Below are 19,112 nucleotides of genomic sequence, written 5' to 3'. Positions count from 1 at the left end.
CCGTAGTCTGGTTCCTGAATATCCTGGAAATTGTAGAAGACAGAGTAACACACCATGTCTCATTCCATATCTACAGCAACACATGCAATGAGTTATCCTAAATGTTTTGGCTTTAGTGGCAGTTTTGTATAAAGTAACAAAAAAGCATACTTGAACAAATTGAGATATCAAGTTTCTGACAGTCACATAAGCAAAAATTACTTGAGTAAAAGTTTTGTAATGTTGGCTATTAAAAGTACCTAGTGCAAAACTAATTTTCTGGGAATAAACGTTATAGTTTAAGGTAAAGTTAAATGATACAAAACACTTTTGTTACTAATCTGATGGCTGATGAATGAAATTATTTTAAAGATGTGCTAGGCTGGCTAATTGATATAGAAGGTTGATGAGACTTAAAATTATGAGAATTAATAGAAAAACATAGATTCACAATCATTATTATGATTTAAATGTAAAAAAAAAATAGGTCAAAGTCATACTTATAAGATAATTAAGTCCATGTTATAACTTTATTTGAACATGTACAGTAACCCCAAATTATGAGAAAAGGTTACAAATTGGAAGCAAAAACTACATATACGTATCTCACACTTTTGTCTTTTTATCTTATAACTCAATACTCATTACTTTAACTCTCAGAAATGGGCTTTAATAGATACAGCTTGTAATATGCAAACAATTTTTTTTAAATGAAACTGCATATTTTATCCCCAAAGTTGTAGTGGACTTGAAGTCATGAGGCAGAAAATTGAAATACTCCATTATAACGATGAAAAGTGCCTTGAGATGATATATGTTGTGATTTGGTGCCATATAAATAAAGCAAATGAAAATGCTGTACCCAAGTGAAGTACTTAAAGCAAATTTCTGTAACTTTTCACCTGAAAATAACGGTTAAGTAATTTAAAATAATTTGAATGGTACACTGGAGAATTGCAGTCATTTAAAAAGGAAAAGGTAACCTCAGGATTCTCCGGCTGGTCAACTGGTCTGAGCATCCTTCCTGCATGCCAGAGCTGTTCAGGAGTTTTGTTCCCTTCACTTCTGAGAGGGTGGTTGTTCCAGGCCTCGACAAAAGCCTCCAGGTCTGCCTTCAGTTTTGGAAAGAAGGTCATGTGCACAGCAAGAAGATCTTCTGTTGAGGACAGGGTAGTAGTAAATCACTACGTTTATAGGTGCACATCAAACACAGCCTATACAATTTAACATTAAGTACAGGGTTGCCTTTTGAAATTATTAATTAATCCATGATGGTTTTTCTAGTGTTTTTGTAACATTTTGATAATTCAAAAGTTAGAGATCTGCAATGAACCGTGATTCCATTAATGTTCATTACAGTAGCCCTGACATTTGTCAACCAATCTAATCCTGTTGAAACTTACCAATTTTACAAGGACTAGCATCATCTGTTTTTTACTCCAAATGACCCTTACCTTTGGAGGACACATTAAGAAGATGATCAGTTTCAAGGTTATGGAGATCACGGTAATATTTTGATGTGACACATGTCCTGACATCACGGCACAAGCGTTCAATCCTTCAAAGACAGAAATTAACATTATTTCAACCTCTTAATTGAAGCTTAAATATTACAGTGATGGGTGCGCTGTTCAGATTTAGCAGTGTGTTTTTGTTTTTTCACACCTTTTATTTACTCAGAGCTGGGATTTCCATTTTTATTGGTGCCATGTGTAATAAATTATGGCATATTTCATGTCAGAAACGACTTGTTTTTGGCTTTAGTGCAAGCATGGCATTATTATCTTATTTTGCTGTATCTTGCACTTGCACTGCTTATACCGGGGCTCAGTCAGGTCAGATGAGTGTTGATCATCAGGTCAATTCGGTCAGCACCAACTCGAGTTTGGACAGGTAACAGCCTGAGAATCTCAGACCAATCCCAACACCAGGACAGGCGTGCAGAATTTGAAAATACCTTTCATTGTGGACACTTTTTCCAGACAGGAAACTTCTTCGGCCAGTTCCACGGATGGTGAACATGTGTCGTGCAATTTCCACATTCTCCACGCCTTGATCACTTCTTAACCTGAGGTGCAAGCACAAAGATGATTAAAATGTGTAGCAATCTGTCAGTAAGGAATAATGCACAGAACTCTAGCGCACAAAACTTGCAAAGTGCGCCTGGATAAGCTTGCACCTGGTCTACAAAATTACAGCCCAAGAAGTGACAGAGTATAAGAAATTACATTACTAAACCTTTAACACTACAATCCCAGATTCCATGTTGAAATTCTGTCTAGTAATAGCCCACAACAAACATCCTGGTTTATCTGGAAACAGGAATCAAAGGCAGTGTGGACTGGGGCAACAAAATGAATGAAATCATGTTGACTCATCTGATATCTCCCCTCATTCACTCTCTACTTTGCTATCATCGTATGTGAACATGTTCTTCATGTCTTCAGTATGAGCAACATGGAAAACACCCTTGCATTTGATTGAAATGAATTTAATTTTAATTATTCATGCTTGGTACCAGTATTTAATGCTGAAGTTGTATTACAAACTGACTTATTTTAAATAGTCAAATATTAATATGGGGAAGCAAGCATTTTCTGACATGAGCAACAATGTGTTGCAGATATTATAGGAACTGGAAAGAATCCCAAGTGAGTCTCCTCGGTGCATTGATGCAGCAACTCTCCTCCACTGCACATGTATTCCAAGTGACTTCAGCCTCCCTTTCACCATGTGGTAGCCTGCTGCTGGCATTTCAGCTTTTATTTGTTGGACTGTCTCATCCAGCTCCTGGTCTGTAAAGTCTTGACCATACTGGCTGAAACACCCAGTAATTCTGCAATGCCTGAGCAATTCCTGTAAGGGCAGTACAAGTTCTGGGGAGATATTTACATGCCTTGACAGTGCTTCAAATAGATAGAGCTATTGTCGACATGTGAACAGCAGGAAGTCCAAGTCAAGAGGTGCTCTTGAGAGAGCTGACTCTAACTTTTTTTTGAGCCTCGAAATCATCTCATGTCTTAGGATGCCCTGTTGACATGGAAAGCAGAACTTTAAAGATCGCATTAAAAATTATGATCCTTATTCACATAAAACATTTCATACATATAAAAAAGGCAGAAGTTCATATCAGACAACACATGCCCTGTAAACACACATATGTAATGGGGTTTCAGGGAGTTGTTTTTCGGCCAATTCACTATATATTATCTCGCTTAGAACATGGCTTACTAGTAAATAACAATAAATAATATTAGTATTTCCGACCGCTATGTTGGTTTTATTTAATGTTACATCATTAATTGTGATGGTTAGTTACCGTATTTCCTCAATAAATGACGGAAATGAAGACGACCACCATCCTCTGCTTCAGAGAGACAGACTGCACCACCGGACTGCAGGTCTCTGCTCCGTGTCGCGGCAAACCCATGGATCTAACGCTGACTTTTAACTACTGTATGATCATTTGTATGATGTTCATTGTAAAAGACATATAAAACAGTGCATGTTTTTATTTACAATTAATTATATATTCTAATCCATATTATTATTAGTAGTAGTAGTAGTAGTATCATTATTCTATTTTGTTGTTTCGAATCTTTATCATATAACTTTGTTGTCATAACTACAGATATAATGGGAGAAAGTTAACTGTCATAGAGAGTACACGAAAAGGAAGCAAGGAGTGTGCTTTGCTACATATATTTCAATATCTTGTGAGCTCCCCGCCAAAATGGCAACAAGGTATCGTTTGTTGTGTCTTCTGATGTTTTAGTGATAGTGACTGTAAAGTTATTGTATTGTTATTGTTATTGTATTGTTATGAATTTGTATATAGCTACATTTATTGATTTGTATATATTTTGTGTTCACGTAACAGCTCTTACGGTGTTGATGTTGGCAAGGACGATGGAACGATATATTAAAAGAGCTGAAAACTAACGGCGCCTCATCAATACTTGTAAAGCAAAAAAACATGAATTGACTGGGGATTGATACATAGTTAAAAGCCAGCGTTAGATCCATGGGTTTGCCACCACTATGACAGCTACTGAAACCATCGAAACGTAAACATACAGTTCCACCTGATGATAAAAAACGGCTTCCATTGTGTGAAGTTGGGAGAAAGGTGGATAGAGAAATACCAAGAGAGAACGAATGGAACCCTTCTGACTCAACATCACTAATAAGCAAGGTTGTTACTTACCGGTAAATCTTCAGGTGTCGCCATTACTGCTCTTCTTCTTCTTCTTCTTCTTCTTCTCCTTCTTCTTCTTCCAATTTGCCTCTGCTACCACTGAGCTTCCTGTCTGTGACGGAAGCTGTCATCAGCAGAAAACTGAAAAGGCACCCACGTGGGGGGCTGGAAAATGACCAATTATAAGAGGGCCGGGGTCAGCCTTGGTCTCAACCCCCAAAGTGTCAAAAGTCCTTGCTTCCAGTGAGCAGAGCTCCACAGCAGAGCACAGGGGAGAGAGAGAGCGAGCCAGCGCACGCAAAGCAGCTGCACAGTGTTGTTGTGCATGTCGCTGTCGTTTTTTACTCGCTCGCACCTGCCTCTGCTTCACTCTGTTGCTGAATATGCGCGCAAAGATCAAACAAGTGCGCGTGGCAGTTGAAATCTGCGCGTGTGCAGATGTGTTATCGCTCGCGCGACTTTTGACTCAAATATAACGCCATAAGCCCGGTTCTTGTCCTCTGTCTTACGAGCTTAAGGTATACTGTTTAACAGTTATGTATAAGATACTATATTACTTATAGACTGCCATACCCAATATCATTCAAGTCCTGACATTTGTGGACATACTGCAACAGTTATGAATCTGAAAGGATAGCTTCACCAAAATGTGCACAGCTGGCACGGGTGTTTTTCGTGTTGTTTATTCATAACGTACCTGGTGTTTAAAGACCTTAAGGCTGATGTAACATCATGTTGAAACGATCGGTAACATTACAGCATTTACAGCAACTACTGTTAATTAGCTAACTATTCACCTTGTGAAGTGAATTCAGTTCAATTCAAAAGGCTTTACTGGCATGAACGTTTCAACAACAATGTTGCCAAAGCATCAAAATACAAGTTGTCCAAATATTTGGACAGTACACAATAACAGTAATATGAACATTAATACAACATTAAGATTGATATGTATTGTATACAGTATCCTATGCATGTATGTATATTTGAGTTGAACTTGTTAAGCTAAATGTTCTCTCACTAACTTTACAATATTATTGTAACAACTACTATCTCTCTGTCTCTGTCCCTACCCCATCTCTCCCCCTCTTTATCTTATGTTTTTGATGAATAATGGACTTGTGTTATTCTCAAGAAAGTAATGAAGATGCCAGCCAAAGAGAAGAGCAGAGAGCAGAACCTTTCACCTTGCCACAGGTTAGACAAAACTACAGTATACACATTTATGAAGTTAATTACATAATTTGGTACACAGTAAAATTGGTTGAGTAAATTTTACTCAAATTGAATAAAATTTTACTCTAAAAAAGACAACATTTGGTCCCAGTCTGAATGGAGTAAAATTTACTCTCATGGCAGAGTTAAACTTTCAGAGTTAAATTTACTCTATTTAGTGCAAATACTTTACATAATAATTCACTCCATTTAGTATAAAATAAAAACTCCTCTACCCTAGTATAGAACTGAATTTTACTCTTTACAGAAGTGAATTTTACTCAAAATAGAATTAAATTTTATTATAAATAGAACTGAATTTTATTCAAAATAGAATTAAATTTCTCCCACTGGTGGGTCAGGAAATTTTTATTTTTTATTTTTTCTTGCTTACTTTATCTTTGTAGGTCGACTTATCTCCTGTCCCTTACTTCCCCTCTTTCTGTTTACTTATGTGTACAATATATATGTATATATTTTTTTTCTTTTTCTTTTCCTTTAAAGAATCTTTAATGACAGGGCGATGGCACTATGTTTGTAATATAATGTTCAAAAAAAACTTTGTCACAAAAAAAATAGAATTAAATTTTATCATAAATAGAATTGAATTTTATTCAAAATAGAGTTAAATTTTACTATAAATAGAACTGAATTTTACTCCAAATAAAATTTATGATGAATTGAATTTGACTCTAAATAGAATTTAACTTTATTATAAATATAACTGAATTTCACTCACTATATAACTTCTTACACTCAGTCATTATACACTGCAAGGTTTTTAAAGGTAAAATAAATAGATCAGAAACCAGAGCAAAGACCGTGGATCACTTTCAAGTGCTTTGTCAGGGAATTAGCATTTGCCTGAGAGCTCTTACAAATAAAACAGAACATTTCAGATCACCTTAATTCTGTAGTGAAGCCCTCACAGAAAAAAAAGACAATCTACTCAACGCAGCATCCGAGCCCTCAACTCTGCAACTCTAGGATTCACCTTGGTTGTATCAATATCGATTTCATAAATGGTTGTCTGCAGGAAGTTGTACACATTGACCAGATCGTGGTTGAAGTACCAAAGACAAAGTGAGCTTTGAAAAGCTCATCAAAACAGGCAAGAGAGCCGGATGATTTACAAGGTATTGCATGTTTGTCAATGACAATAAAGTACTTGTGAATCACACTCCTCTGAGTTCCCACTGCAAGCAGGTATGGTTGAAGGCTTTCTGTGATGCCATCGAGATGCCCCTGGATGCTGGTCCCCGTCTGTGACACAAAGAGTTTCATTAGTCTGCTGTTAAAATGAACCATCTGAAAATAGTTGGAAAAAACATCTAAAAAAAAAAAAACATACAGATAACATGACATGATTAGACTTGTTAGGATTAGGGACAAAACTACTAGCTAGTTGCATTTCTAGTTGCAATAAAATGAACGTTTGGAATGACTTTTGTATCTTTTATTCACTATAATAGTTCATGATTCACAATTCATATGGAAGTGTTTAAAAATAAAGTTAATGTATTACACAAGTTTTCATTTGTAATGTTGCACATTCAGACCACAAGGTGGCATTAGTGTTGTGTCAACTTAAGTGAGAAAAGGTCAAAGTTTAGAACTGAAGAAAAAATAAGTGTTGGCTATAGGAAGAGAGAGAAATGTTGATATATGCAAATTATGACTGTTCATCCAGTAAAAAACTACAAAAATACAACATGTAGCGTGATATAGCTAGTGATGTTTCCTGTATTGCAGCCTTACCTTGATGAACTTCACAAGATTCTCACATGCTTGTCTGGCGGAGAGCTTTCCTGGTCTCTTGCGGCCATGAGGTGACGGTGGCAGCAGGTGTACAAGGATCAGGTCCCATCCTGAAAGAACAAGTAATAAAGAAAAAAACAAAAAAACACTTCCATAATAAAGTTTAATACAAAAAACAAATCACTACTTGCTGTACCGAAAATGGTAAGCAGGTGGCAGTGTTGCACTTCTTATGCTCCCATTTATACAAAATACAATGAAATTAACTACATCAAGTGCTCTTTCCTAAAACATTAAATCTTATCACAACCAAACCAGAACAACAACAATATAATGCATTTATTTTTGCCTCACCACTTTCCACTTCTGCTGTGGATTCCGCATTCTGAATGAGGTACTGAAGGTCATCTGACTGTGTGAGACCACAGCTTTGCTCGAGGACTTTTTTCTTGTATGTAGTGGGCCACTTCTCCAGGAACTTTGCAGAGATGGCATCATCAAACAGCAAAGTAAAATCTTGCTCAATCTGTAGAATAGATGAGGTCAAGTTGTTAAATCTCCTTAACTCATACAATTTTAATAGTCACTTTTTTCCAACATGCAAGTCAATTTTTACAAGTTACAATGAAGGTAGTTTAAGATCAACGTACTAATACTTCTATGTCCAGGAATCTCGGGAAGGCCAGAAAGATGTCAGAGGACTTCACTGGATCATGAATGATATTTTGGCGATAGTTGAAGGTCTGCCTCATCTTAGTCATAACAATTCCTTCATCAGCTGTATGCTTCGTCAGTGCAAAGGCCTCAGAGCACAAGATGTCTGTCATTAGGTGACTGTCCTCTCTCAAGTCTCGATCAGCTGTTGGGCACCCTGTAACAGTGGATATGGACATGACAGTGTCCTAGGATTTAATAAATAAGGCTTGGGAACTCTGCCAGGTTTTTCATGTGTACAGTTTGGTTCCAGGTAACAATAACACATACCTGTTTGTGTTTTTGACAGTCTCATGGCCTTCTTTTGTCCACCAGAAGCTTCCTTTTGGACAAACTTCAGTCTCCAAGCCAGATACTCCCATCTTCTGCATTGTAATAATGCTCCTAAAAGGTGTTATTCAAAATGAAATATTTTGAATATGTTTAAATCAGCAGGAGAAAATATCTTCACACTTTTAATCTTAAAACTTCAGCAGCTGAGCTGAACTTGCTCAGGACTGGAGTACTAAACTAAAAAAGGGTTTTAAACTCAAAGTCAGGAAAGGGTTTTAAAGTAAGAGTTAGGGAAAGATGGCAGAGATGGTGGACATGCATAAATGTTAGTATCTTTAGTTTTACTCAAACCATAGCCAAGCAAAAAAATCTAGATATACATCATGCCTGAAAAATGTCTTGAGTTTAGAAGTGAAGAGTAAATGCTGAATTTATTGTTTTCTGTACTTACATAACCCAACTTGCTCCTTGGATCAGCCAGGTATGGAAACAAGCTGATGATCCCCTTTGCGTAATCCTCTTTGACACGCCTTGAAGGACTTGTCCTACACAGATAGACACTATGAGCACCGTTGGAAGTATTGGAGTTAGGGCTGGGCGATAAAACGATAATGATAATTATCAATGAAAACTTTTCCTCGATAGAGATATGAAACATGGTCGATATAATTTTCGATAGATTACATTCGTCCATATTTTGACAGACAATACGAATAGCCAATGACAACGAGAGTTGCGCCGCACTGAACCAATCACGTGGCTGGAATAGAGCCATGCCAGCAGCTAGTCGCGGCGTGTTTGTTTGTGCTGCTGCAGCAGTTTAAAAAAAAGAAAATGAGTGCTCCGACGAAGGAAATGACGGAAGCCCAAGACGTAAGGGATGACATCGTTGACAAGAAGGGCCCGAAAAGTTCGGTGGTGTGGAGGCATTTTGGTTTTTTAAAGTCCGACACGAAACAGAGCAGTGTGCACTGCAAATTATGTCAAGCACATGTTCCGACAAAGACGGGGAATACCACTAATCTTTTCCATCACCTGAAGCAGCGCCACCCGCTTGAGCACGGAGAACTTTTACAAACACAGCCCGGAACAAGTACTAGTCTTCCCCCCAAAACAACGCCTGTGCAGCAGCAACAGAAGACCATAGAGTCTCCTTTATCCAGTGTCATACCTTATGACAAAAAATCGAAGAGACACCGTGATATAACAAATGCAGTAGCTTATTGTATTGCAAAAGACATGCTACCAATAAGCACAGTGGAAAATAAGGGGTTCAAGTGGATGCTAAAAGTTGTGGACCCTCGTTACAAACTACCTGGGCGTAAACATTTCTCCCACACCACACTCCCACAGATGTATAATGAGTGTAGAGAGAGAGTCGAGAAAGAACTGCAAAATGTAGCACACTTTGCTACCACGTCAGATATGTGGTCCAGTCGCACATCTGAGCCATACATGAGCCTCACTGCCCACTTCATAGACAAAGACTGGAATCTGATAAGCAAATGCCTTCAAACGGTGTACTTTCCGGAAGACCATACAGGTGAAATAATTGCTGCAGGACTGTCAGAAGCACTTGCATCCTGGGGCTTGAGTGAAGACAAACAAGTCTGCATCACAACAGACAGTGGGACGAATATAGTCAAGGCCACATCCCTCAACAACTGGACTCGGCTGCAATGCTTTGGGCATCGACTTCACTCAGCTGTTGGTAAGCCCCCCTCTGCTGCATATATCCCTGCCTCTGCTGAAATAATTTGTAATTTCATCAATATCATATATAAAAAATAAATGTATGTACAGTGTTGCAATATGCAAACAATAACAAAATCTGGACAGGGTGATTAAATTCTGGCATGTTAACTTAGCATTTAACTTATTGTACTGTTGGATGTTTTCACATTACTGTAAGTAATCTTTTTTTTTTGATTAATTGAATATTTATGTAAATTTCAATTCCTAAATTGTTTTATTTAAGTTCCTAATTACTTTAGAAACTAGGAACTGTTAAGGAAATGTTTAGAAATGTCCAGCTCAAATAAATAAGGAGGAATGAGCTTGAAATCCCACATTAGCATACAGCAACAAAGTGATAGCAAAAATAGAGAGAATAAGGAAATAACAAATAGTAAACAAGAAGTATAAAAAAACAAGGATATGTAAAATATCAATTTAAACAAGAGACACAAAAACAGGAACAATATATACTGTAAAATAACAACAGTTTAATTTATGCTGTTTATCTTTTTTCCTCAGAGAGAGCAGGAAAAGACAAGAGGGTGGAGCGAGCTGTGGGTGTTTGTAAGAAAGTGGTGGCTTCCTTCTCTTTCTCGTGGAAGAAGAAGAGAGACTTGGCTGCTGCTCAGGAAGAGTTTCACCTACCCCAACACAAGCTGGTGACAGAGTCACCCACCAGGTGGGGCTCACGTCAGAAAATGATTGAGAGGGTGTTGGAACAACAGAAAGCCATCTCTCAGGTACTGGGTGCAGATAAGAAGACCAGGCACTTGGTTCCCTCCTGGCAAGACCTAGAAGTGCTGGAGGCTATGCATGAGGCCCTGAATTCTCTACTGGAGTTCACTGATTCACTCTCTGGTGAATGTTATGTGAGTGTGTCATACCTGAAGCCAATGCTGCATCTCTTCAAAACACAGATTCTGAAAACTTCTGACGATGAATCACAACTCACAAAGGACATGAAGATGACAGTCATGGCATACCTGGACGAAAAGTATGCTGACCAGAAAACAGATGACCTGCTTGATGTTGCAACCTTGGTGGATCCACGTTTTAAGGTACAATACACCAAGCCAGAAAAGATTGATGCCATCAAAATGAGAGCAGTGTCTGAGATGTTGGAGGGAAACCAGGACCCGTCCACTTCAGCCAGAACAGAGGGACCAGGAGAAGAAGGGGCAGAAGCTGCTGCAGTGCTACCCACCCAGAAGAAACAGCGAAAATCATTGGGCAGTTTCTTTAAGAAATCATGTCCCACCACCAGCACAGGACTTACTGACAAAGAGACAGTGGAAAGTGAGCTTGACAAGTACTTGCTGGCACCAGATGCGGACAGTGAAATGGACCCACTGCAGTGGTGGAAAATCCATGAAAAAAACTTCCCAAGAGTGAGCTGCCTGGCAAAGCGCTACTTGTGCATCCCGGCGACCAGCACCCCCTCTGAGAGGGTATTTAGCACAGGGGGTAATATTGTGACCTGCAACAGGGCAGCTTTAAAACTGGAAGCAGTGGATAGACTTGTCTTCCTCACCCGCAATCTAGTGTAGGCTTATGTCTGTCTGACCCAAAACATTGACAGCACTGAGAGACAGTACTGCACTCATTGGGATTTCTTGTGCCTTTTTTCTGAGCATCTGATAACAGTTGAGCCAATGTCTATTTTATTTATGTTGTCTTTGAAAGCTGCTTGAAATTGCACTGAGAGTATAAGACATTTTTTTGGCTATTTATTGTTCTATTTTATTGTTTGTTCTTAAAAAAACAATATTTAAAACAATGTATACAAAGGAGAGTTTCTGAAAATTTAATTATATTTTGATACTATTTTATTCATTTGACATTGACAAAATAATGTCTGTTTTGTTTATGTTCTCCTTTAAACTTGAAAGATTTAAGATGTGTGTTACATGTCATGTTCACCTTTGACAGAAAATAAATATTTAATTAAAAATTAACCTTCTGATATCTTCATATCTCAATTAAGAGTAGCAGGGAACATTTAAAATTCACAAAATAGTGAATTGTTTTATATCGTGATATATATCGATATCGTCTGATATAAAAAAAAATATTGTGATATGACTTTTTCCCATATCGCCCAGCTCTAATTGGAGTGTAAATGACACCTTCAGCAAACTAGGCGTGGATGGTGCATAAAAAAACATTTTAGTTGTGAATGAAATAAATATTTCAACATACCCATGTTCACTTGTCATATGTGCAACCAATATCTTGACCATGTCACGCCGTCTGCTATCTGTTAGGCTTTTTGTCCGAGCATACTCATTGATGATCCTCTCTCCTCCAGGTTTGTTCTTTAGAACATTTTCAATCATCTAAGTGACAGTAAAAAATACAATAATATAAAATCAATGTTAACACTTGTCTGCAAGCACACTACACTTGTATGTTGGAGATACTGTCAACAATATGCAGAGCTGTGTCTAAGGTAAGACAGCACAACCTTGTGCTTCAATGGATAATACATTAAAATTTGTGTAAATTTTCTGAAAGGATGTATAGCAATCAGCATAGCTTACTTGGGCAAGAGAGGTGTTGTCAGCTCTCCGTCTTGTGGCAGGACTGTGCTGCAATATTATTGTGTTATCAGAGTCCTCTGCAACCACAATCCCCACTGGAATGCTCCAGTGGGGATTGTGGGGAACATTTAGTTGGTGTGATTAACACCAGAGGTGTCAAAAGTATTCACATTCATTACTCAGGTAGAAGTATAGATACTAGGGTTTAAAAATACTTCTGTAGAAGTTGAAGTATCAACTCAAGCTTTTTACTCAAGTAAAAGTGTAAAAGTACTGGTTTCAAAACTACTTAAAGTATAAAAGTAAAAGTAATGTAAGGGGAACAAATGCCATTAAGGACAAAAGCTTAGGCTGCGCCACAGGGGCCTATAGTGCACTACCCCACCTCCCCAAAAAAACATTTTTCTAAAGGCCATAATGACTATAATGTTATGGGGCGATGGATCGCGTACAAACCAATAGGGTGTCGGACAGGGTTGGAATTTCGTCATTTTAGGGGCACCAAGGCCACATGACAGGGCACAAAGGCCATTGAGTAAAATTCCATGGTTTTACCTTTCAGATTGATACCATAACAACCTAATTTATAATAAGACATGGATTATGTATTAAAACATTTTTTAATGTCTATATCAAGTTAATGTTACATTAGAAAACAGTTTTTTTTAAAGTACATACAAAAAAGAGTGTAAAAGAGTGTAATTCACACAGAAAGTCGGCGCCGCAGCTCCAAAAGAGGCGTGACGGTACACGTCATGATGATGACGTGTGTGTTTTTTTCAATGTGTTTTCCCCGGTGTCCTCCTGTTAATCTAAACATGTATCCGCTGACTGTTTATAATCATATGGATGCTGTTATAATGTGCTGTGATTGGGATCCTGACCCACCAAACATCCTGGAAAATGACAAAGTTACGTTTTTCTCTTAATTACATAATCGCCATCAGTAAACGGGATGCTGTCTGACTCTATCACTTGCGGGGAGGGAGGCTGTTTATGGGGGAAAGTTCACTGAAGTCTTCACCGCAACAAACATTTGGCGAGTTAAAGTTTTTTGCCGGGGACGCTGTTTTTCGGGCAGAAATGTGACGAAGAGTCGGTCGGACTTCTCCACGAATAACTGCGGTATTTTTTTACTCATATAAGTTGCCAAAGACACAACCAGTTACTACGTTACTGTTGTATGGTCATGTAACGTTGCTTTGTATCTATATTTTGTTGAGTGAAGGATCTGTACAGTTATCAGACAGTGAACACCAGACCGACACGCCCCCGCTCCGCGCCGCCGGCTTATCCGTTCACACTGATTCGGTTCGCCAATACTGTGCCTCTCCGGAGGCGCATCAGAGGTGCAGCAAAATTTCACGAGTAACTAGGCTATTTTTAAAATGTAAGGAGTAGAAAGTACAGATAATTTTGTGAAAATGTAAGGAGTAGAAGTAAAAAGTTGGCTGAAAAATAATTACTCCAGTAAAGTATAGATACCCAAAATTTCTACTTAAGTAAGGTAACAAAGTATTTGTACTTCGTTACTTGACACCTCTGGTTGTACTGTATGTCTAACCCTAACCCTAACCCTATCTTCCCTTGTTATAATTGCCTTTTTCCAGGGCTCAGGAAATTCATTACTTCTGATAGAGCAGTTGACTACATGAGTCACTGGCACTTGAACAACAGAACCGTGTTTTTTAATAAATAAAGTATCTAATCTAAAATAATCCTTAGCTTTAGATTGCCTTAACTGCATTATAACTTTACCAATTTCACTGATTAACCTTGATTAACCTCTTTAATATGAAAAGAAGTCGAGAGATCTCTCTGTATGTCTTCGAACTCAATTGGTCAGAAATTAGTCGCCAGTTCCTCAACTGATTTAATGAAAAAAGTATTAAATTCGTTTGAAATTTCCAAAACATCATTACCAACTCTTCCATTTATATTCAGTTCCACGTTAGATCTTTTCATATTTGATGCCCGATTAGTCAAAATATTTAGATGTTTCCAGAGTGCTGTGCTTTTCCCTTTTGAGTCAGCAATTAGTTGCATAAAGTAACAGCTTTTTGCCATACGCAACTCCTTTGTTACCTTATTTCTTAAGCCTTTGAAAATAAGTGTGTCTGAATTATTTCTTGTTACCAATGACTGTTTGCGAGATCTCTTTTCTTCATTATCTGGTGAATATCCTTATTTAAGCATGGTGAAGCCCTGGAACGTCATGGCTGTTTCAATTTCTGAATGTATTTCTGCATCAGATCAGTAAATGTTTTCATCATTGTATCACAAGAGGTGTTTACATTGTAAGATTGTATAACATCGTCCCAATTAATATATCGTAACTCATTTTCAAATTGTGTTGTTTTGTTCTTTGGAATACCTGCAAACTCTGGTTTACCATTGCACCAGGATTTTAGACGTTTTTTGGTAAGTTTTCTAACTATTAAAACCATATTGTGGTCAGACAGGCCTGTGATTAAATTGTATGTCTTTGTCACTCTCTCAGTTCTATTAGTGAAGACCAAGTCAATAAGGGTTTTGCTGACTTTAGTAAGTCTCGTTGGTCCTTTAATTATTTGCTGAAAATTATGGTTTGAATAAATTGTTTTTAATTTTTGCTTGCTGCCTTTGTCCAACCAGTTTATATTATAGTCTCCCAAGAATATAGTTTCACAGCTACAATTTAGTTGTTTAAGTAGTTCGTCTAGATCTTGGTAAAATGAGACACCATGTGAGGGAGGATTATATAGGGTTACAATATTAAATTTCGTTTTTGTTGACAACACTACATTAATAGCATTACACTCTAAAGGTGTGTCCAGATTAATTTCAACACATTTAAAACTCTCTCTTATATAAATCATTGCTCCACAACCGCCACCCCCCCCACCTCCCCACCCCCCGCCCATCAATCTAACTTTCCTAAAGCATACATAACCTGATACTTCAGTCATATGTGTTGGGATATTACAGTTAAGCCATGTTTCAATCAAACATAAATAATCTACATTGGAGTCTGTTAGTAGGTGTTGAACCTGATCTTGTTTTGAAATAATACTTTGAATGTTTAAGTGTCCTCCTACAATACCCTTTGGTTTGGTCTTTGACTCCCATATGACCTTTGCATGATTTACAGTCTGGAAGAATCTAAATCATCTTTGTTTACCTTCAGCACTACCACTGTGTTTGCAGGATTCACTGATTGCCCATTTCACTGCATATTTTCTTCCTGTTGTTGTGTGTTGTTATGAGCAAGAAGGTTCTGACACTGTTGGCAAACTAAAGTCGACAGCATGAGGAGTGGAATCCCAAGTGTGTTGTTGTGGGCCAGGCAGCAGTTTCAAATGGAGCAGGTCTGTGGGTTCCCTCTCTCCTGTGGAAACATGCTGCACCTGCATGGCCTCAGCTGTATCTAATGTTCTGTGATTGCTCAATTCATTATGGATTTATCACTGTAATATTAAAAAAGTCCCCATTCCATGTGCGTGTGTGTGTGAATGGTAATATCTCCAAAATATTTACTGTCTGTGAGCCAACTTCCTTAAAAGACTGAGCTCTTCTTTGTTTTTCACCTTCTCTGTGACTTTGAGATGCTGCATTATATCCACGTAAGTCCACAAATAGGACACTGATGCCCAGCTGTTTTATTGCTGGGCCTTCTTCTGGGGTGAGGAGACTTTGCTGGCACAGGATTTTTCTGCGCTTCGGCCTTCTCTGGTCTCTGTGTTCAAATGGAAGAGATGGAAAAAATAACATGATGATTTACAGAAATACAATCTTAATCATGTCAAATTTTGCACTAAAATTAGGCGAATTGCTACTTTTTTTGTCCAAGAAAAATGTTTTCAAAAGTGGCATCATCTCACCTGATTGACAGTTGTTAAAATGTTTTGCTTGTCATTGTTGTTATGTTTATTACTATGCACAGAACTGAATTGCTGAGGTTTGCACAATAACTGCCCTTGTTTGGAGATAATAGTAACTCAGACCTCTATATATTCACAAGTTGTCACACCCTCTTCTCTCCCTCACTATTTTCACTAATTCTATCATTATCATATTAACTTCAAGGTTATGTTAATTCATGTGTTTCAGCTCAAGTTAATTCATTTGATTTATAAAATGTTGTATTTTACATGTATATCTACAACTGCCTATTTTCATACTAGTGTTTTACATTTAGCATTAACATGTTACATATTTCCAGAAGCATCTTTAAAACAGCTATAATAATGTGTTGAAATTGGTTCACATTGGACTCTGAGTGGATGGTGTAGTCACATGAGAGCTGATAAACAGGAAACTTAACATGTGAAGCCGCACAGTGACAGAAATACTGTCCTATAAAGTGGATCTGTCTCCCCCTGGTGTTTCTTTTTATCAAGAGTAATTGACTACTGTCTATTGAACCCTCATGTTATATTAATGCAATATAATTACAAAGCAACTATTATTTTTTTGTTATTATTATCATTAGGCTTGCTCAATAAATCCAGTTATAATCAGATAATGTCAGACCACTGCATGAAGACACGTTGTTACACATGCACCCTCTTCTCTCCCTGCAGGTTTCAGCAATGGAAATATTTTATATTTAATATTATTTCATATGTGCTGGCTTTATGGGCTAAATATCAAGTAGCAAAAGTTCATAGTAAAATAGATGTTCTTTGTCAGAATTACTATAGAAGATATAACAACAATTAAGGACAATGTAGTGGAAATAGGACTCTTTAATGTTTTAAAGTTTTAAAATTTTCATTCTGCAGTTTGAAATAATTCATGCAGAACAAACACTATCTGACACGTTCATTTTAATGGAACGACAAAGTCAGGTGAGCTATCTTACCTCTACATATGCCATTATTTTCCCTAGCTGTAGCAGAGCGCAGTGACTCAGACTTCTCCAATTTCGGAACAAATTAACCACTTAGCGCCCGCCACGGGTTTAAGTTGCTATAAACAAGCGACACTGTGCATGAAAGCATATGCAAGGAGACTGTGGGCGGCACATCCGGTTACGAGATGTAGGGTGCTTACCTGAGAGGTAGGTCCCTCCAGTTGACCAATCACCGCGAATTTGACGTTGTTCCGACGTCATTGACCCTTTTTACTTTTTTTTCGCAACTTTGACTTGCTCCCGCAACTTCATTGCAACTTTTCAGAAATATTTGCCGCAAAATCAGGTATTTTTGAATTTTAGCGCAAGGTTTTTGCCCGCTTTTTTGTTTCTTCTTTCCAAAGTTATATTTTGTGTGAAATCAAAGGTGTGTTTTCTGAATTTGATATGGTAAATCGACACCCATTTAGTCTTTAAAATCTCCTCTACTGTAAAAACACAGACGGAGTTGATTGTGCTGTTTTATATAACACAGCACTGGTATGATAATTCTGAGGGCATCATGTACTATACTATATAGTGGTGTCTTTGTATTTAGCAAGGACAAAATAAAATGTAATTTTTTAAAGAGGGGAGCATTATTTATGAACATGAAAGTAAGAGCGTGAGAGTAAGAGTGTGGTGGTAATTTGTGCCACAAGTTCAATTACTCATTATTAAATTAATTTTTCATGTTAGGAGTTTGTGCAAAGGTTGGGTCCTTTGTCAGACTTATACTGAGGGGACAAAGCAGAGAACTACGGGAAGGGAAGATATTGGAATAGCAACAGGCATCAGTGGGACATGCATGTGTACAGATGAAGAGGGAATGAAAGAAATAGAAGCTCAGTGCATCATGGGACATCCCCCAGCAGTCTAGGCCTATAGCAGCATAGCTAAGGGATGGTTCAGGGTTCAGCTGAGCCAACCCTAACTGTAAGCTTTGTCAAAAAGTCTACTCTTAAACAGAGAGAGGGTGTCTGCCTCATGGACCAAGACTGGAAGTTGGTTACACAGTAGAGGAGCCTGATAGCTGAAGGCTCTGCCTCCCATTCTACTTTTAAAGACTGTGGGAACCACAAGTAAGCCTGCATCCTGAGAGTGTAGTGCTCTGGCAGGGTAATAGCAAACAATTAAAATACAATACTTCTTGTGAAGGCTGACTCCAAGACAGGTGTACCTTACAGACATCAAGGACATTGAGGTATAGACACCTGTGAGCACACAATACTGTGCTTCCACACACACACACACACACAAAATGACTGGATAATCATTAATGCTATCAAGACATGTTTTTAATTATGCTCCTTTGTTTGTATTAACCAGCCACCTGTGTGGACCGGAAGAAAAATTTACAACGCTGTATGTGACAGGCCAAAAATGTTTCTAACGTGTGGAATTTCAGGGATTGGTTTGACGTAAACAGTTTTGTTTTTATTTAGAGTCTACACCACCATGCAACCAACCTGCGTGGAACAAATCCTCATTCCGGTGGACCACAATGATAATGGCTACCATTAGTCACCCTGTGAAAAATAGGTCTTTACTTTCTTGTGTTCATGTAGATGTGTGCTGTCTTCATTTAATGTTGAACTTGTACACTTCATACTCTACTCTTGCCAATTCATGAGCAAAACCACCGAGACTGTAATTACCCTGTATAACATACATCCTTACATGTTTCCTGGTACTCTTGTAAAAGTGAGCTATGATATAAAGTAACATAATACAATATCTAACTTATAAACTCCCTTTTCTATTCTAGCCCATTCATAATGAACACTCACCCCCCTATGAGGCTGGGCAAACATCTGATGGGACA

General features: G+C 37.9%; 1 long non-coding RNA gene across 1 annotated transcript; it reads right to left on the bottom strand.

Annotated features, from left to right (window-relative positions):
* Window positions 1–6,568: 6,568 nt before the first annotated feature.
* On the bottom strand, window positions 6,569–7,869 carry LOC141014293 (uncharacterized). Its single transcript, XR_012180493.1, has 4 exons — window positions 7,801–7,869; window positions 7,505–7,676; window positions 7,151–7,260; window positions 6,569–6,655 (listed from the first exon to the last, which is right to left on the bottom strand). It is a non-coding gene; the product is annotated as an uncharacterized lncRNA (long non-coding RNA).
* Window positions 7,870–19,112: the final 11,243 nt, after the last annotated feature.

The sequence above is a fragment of the Pagrus major genome, chromosome 19, assembly GCF_040436345.1.
Source record: "Pagrus major chromosome 19, Pma_NU_1.0".
NCBI classification, from domain to species: Eukaryota; Metazoa; Chordata; class Actinopteri; order Spariformes; family Sparidae; genus Pagrus; species Pagrus major.
The sequence above is the reverse complement of the archived record's forward strand: the minus strand, read 5'-3'. Positions and strand labels throughout refer to the sequence as shown.